Raw genomic sequence first — 4,231 nt, 5'->3', positions numbered from 1 at the left:
TGCAGTAGCGTAGAGCATAATTTTTATGTTGGTATATATAAGATGTATTCGTTTGTATGAGTGTTTAAATTGTATACCATGTTGAATCTAATCACACTTGCACATCCATTGAACCCAGGATGCTTCTTTGCCGCCATATGAGGAGTTCATAAACGTATTAAACATGCAGCAAAGGATGTACATCCAGTTGAAAGGACTGGGTGGACTTCTCAAGACACCTAGCATCAAAATTAGACGTGTACTCTGCCTGGCCATCGCTAATTCATATGATGCAGAGCAGGATGCCTTTATCATCAATGGGAGACCATGTAGGATCACACTAGAAGATGTAGCGCATATAACAGGCATGCCTTGCCATGGGAAGAAGCATGTCCCTTCAAATCTTGATGATAATATGGAGTTGTGGAAAAAACTGAAAGACCGTAATGACACCAAAATAACTTTCAAAGGATTGCTAGCCAAGATGAAATTTGACAGCACACCAAATTTTGTCAGGCCATTTATCTTGTACACCATAGGAAAATATGTATGTCGAACAAAAGAGGAGTATGTGGATAACAAATATATTGGGATTGTTAGAAACGTTGAGACGATAAAGGGCACAAATCTTGGACAGCTAACGCTTGACTATCCTATCGATAGCGTGAAGAATTTTGTAAATGGTGAGGCAACTCTCGAGGGGAATCTACCACTACTGCAGGTAATTCGTAGTAGTACAATTATCAATTACCTAACATTCATTACATAATGTACGAGAATGTTTGTAAAGTGTTTTTGTTGTCATGCAGACATGGTACTACGAGAAGTTCAGAGTGCACCAATTGGACTCTAGCATCTCGTATGAATCAAGGTTAAGGTCGTTGATCCAGAACTGGAGCGAGGAGAAGGCAAAAAAGGTTGACAATATTATCCAGAACAATTATCTGGGAGTTGGAGAGGTAAAATGTCAGCACATTGCCTGGATTATGTAACATATATATTTTCTATATCATACTAACGACACTAAACTGCAGTATGTTGAGGACCTGATGAGGCCTTTCATTCCAGCATGAGATGGTACGCTAGCCAAACCGAAGACTGACGCTCAGGTAAATGAGTTACATCAGGCACAAATATATATTGTAATATTCCAACTAGTATGAAGTTATATGATTCTAACTGTTTCAAAGTCTCAGATTAAGGTACTCGTCGGACGTGTATTGACTGATTTGCAAGAAGTTGCCTCCCTCTTGCGGGAGGCCGGTGCAAAACAAGTCCATAGGATGTGCACCCTTGAAAAGAAAATGGATGACTTCCTTAGGCGTATCCGTACAAATGGCAAGCTCGCGGAGGACCTCATCAAAGAATTGAACGTAAGCCTAGAATTATGAGATTAGTATATATAATTGGAAATTTACGTGTACAAGTTTTTTTCTAATTTAGTTTACTATGAAAACACCCGAGACTAACATGTATTTTTTAAAGAAAAACACAATGGAATATTTCCAGGAGTGGAGGACATACATCTATCTGACCTTGGGGCACCTTCACACCCAATGGAGGCCTCTGTTGAGAATGCTGAGCAGGTTTCTGACCATGGAAAACAAAAGGGTGTCACAGAGGCCTCTGTTGAGAATGCTGCACGATTGTAAGCAGGGAATAAAAAATGATGACATGGCGCCCCCGATGAAGAACCTTGATGAAGATTTTGACGTACGCATGTTAACTTAATTATGAAACAATCATTATCGTTTCAGAAATAACATGTGATCTTCCACGTACAGGATGAAGCATTCGAAAGAGCTGCTGTACAAATCAAACAAGATCTCAGTGGTGTTCATAAGCTTTTGAAAGAGGTGGATGATATCCAGGGAGCTCCTAGTTTTGGTAAGCAAATGCATTCCAAAGCCACCACAAGCCTTGAAGATTTCCAGGTGATGCACATTTTACCTATAATTGAGCAAGAATCTGCTAAAGGCTAACACGCAGTTTATTTCGTCTGACAGAATTCGTTCAACAGATGGAGTAAGCAGCGCTCTGTGAAGGCTACAGGATCACGAGATCCTGAAGAGCCCCGTGCCTTCACAGATGATGACAGCCATGATGAATCCTTTCAAAAGCAGCAACAAGTAAGTGTGGTTGAATCGACGCCACCAAATCTTGGGGGCGAAAAGAAAAGGGTGGTATTGCAATTATTTAAGAATGACGAGTATGCTCCGTACGATACTGAGAAGAAAAAAAGTAAAAACAAGACTCCATCAGAGTGTACAAATGATTCTGAGGACACGAACAGTAAAAAGAGGAAAATCGGCTCTAGCAACTTAAAAAAGAGGTCAGAAGTTCCTGAAACCCAGAGGGACCAGCTAGACATGGTTAGACAGGATTTCGTGGCGTCACTGATCGACACTACAAATCGTGAAAAACAAATGGTCTTAGTTGATGACCCATAAAGATGAATCTGAAGATGGCGTATGGTTGGGTAACGAAGTAAGATAGTATTTCACAAATTAGTTTATGAAGTTTCATTTTTGTACAATACAATTAACTTGGTTATTGTTGTAGGTGGTTGATGCTGCGATCCAGCTCATGCGTCATGATCAACCAATTGAGACAAGGGACGCCCAACTGGTTTACATTGAGAGGGTGGCCGGCGTTGCTAAGATCGAAAGAGATGGTAGGATAGAGGAGTGCTACGAGGACGCTTTGGCAGGCATTCCTGGAACAACACAAGGCACCACCTACCTGAAACATGATATGGTATTTTAACCTGACGTAGAACAGATTTTTTTTATTACTATGCACGTTGATCTAATTATCTGTGCACTCCAGGTTTTCCTACCTACGAATAATTTAAACACCCACTGGTTCCTTGTGGTCGTAAACCCCAGAAGGAAGGAGATTCAGATTCTTGATTCACTTTTTCACTGTATGATACCCAGAGAAGTAAATAACATGGTGAGAATTTCAACATATTTAATTATAAGAAAGGATTTAACATCGTATGTAAGTAATAGTCGTAGGCAACTTCTCATCCCATTGGGCTTGCAGGTACGTGGGATGGAAGCACATCTTAGAGCAGCGATGCGAGTCAATGGGATTGAAAGCAATGCATGGGAAGACATTAACATGACGCAATGGCCAGTGCGGAATATTAATGTGCCAAAATCCAATGAGACGTCAGTCAACAATATTAGCTTTGGTTTTTGTTTTAGATTATTAATATCTGAAATGCTGATCTAACAACAAAAAATGTTGCAGTTCTTGTTGTGCGCTGTACATGCTGAAGAACATCGAATTATTTACGGGAGTAAAACTGAGGTTGCAATATGGCGAAGTACTTAGAGTAACACCTAAAATTCTGTCATTTTCTGAAACATATGGAATGATACTAACATATCCTTGCATGCAGGCCTACACCGACAAATTCAAAAGAGAGCTACCTGTTGTGCTTGTCGATTCACCCTACAACAAAATGAAATACAAGAGTAGGTTCAAGCAGTACCATGCTAGGCAATCGGATGCAGCTGCGGTTGAAGACGACGAGGGTGCAAGCAGTTAGTCCAGCATTCTGGTTCATTCTTACATGTGGAGTGTACACTTGGCCTTAAAGCGATAGAGTAGGGTGTGGTTGGGTTTTAGTCCCAAAGAAGGTTTCCTAGCCGTGTTTTTAGTCCATTGCACATGAGTCAAGTTATAAAACTTCAATAATATTGGTTACTATATATTGCTTGAAATAAGTTTGGTCTCTACGGGATCTCGTAGAAATCTATATTTGCTTTTTACTACCATGTGACAGTAATGGTGCCTGGGGCAACCATAGAAGAATAATGGATTATGATATGTCTATTTTCATATGAGAGAAAAAGGTACGAGCATGAGCATAGCCTTATAACAGAAGTCAAAAATACTGCCTGATTCAACACGCAAAACCAGCTATGTCTTGTACGCAGGCCGCCAAGCCAAAAAAATAGAGTATAGGATAACAAGAGTAAAAGCACGTACCATAGGGGGCCTCTGCAGGTGCTGCAACGCTGAATTGAAGCGTTCACCTGCAGGAGCACAGTGGTGCGGCCATGGTACATCCATCCTGCCTCAGGAAATCACATAGCATGTTCTGTCATAGGCCTGCAAAACAGAGGAAAAATTACTACTTGTACTAACCTTGTCAAGTGTGTGCATGTAACAAATGTTGGACATAACTAAACACGGAAGAATCGAATGCTCATTCCTTTCTCTCTGCTTTTTGCGAGGA

This window comes from Triticum dicoccoides, chromosome 2A (genome assembly GCF_002162155.2).
Source record: "Triticum dicoccoides isolate Atlit2015 ecotype Zavitan chromosome 2A, WEW_v2.0, whole genome shotgun sequence".
NCBI classification, from domain to species: domain Eukaryota; kingdom Viridiplantae; phylum Streptophyta; class Magnoliopsida; order Poales; family Poaceae; genus Triticum; species Triticum dicoccoides.
This window is presented reverse-complemented; position numbering follows the sequence as displayed.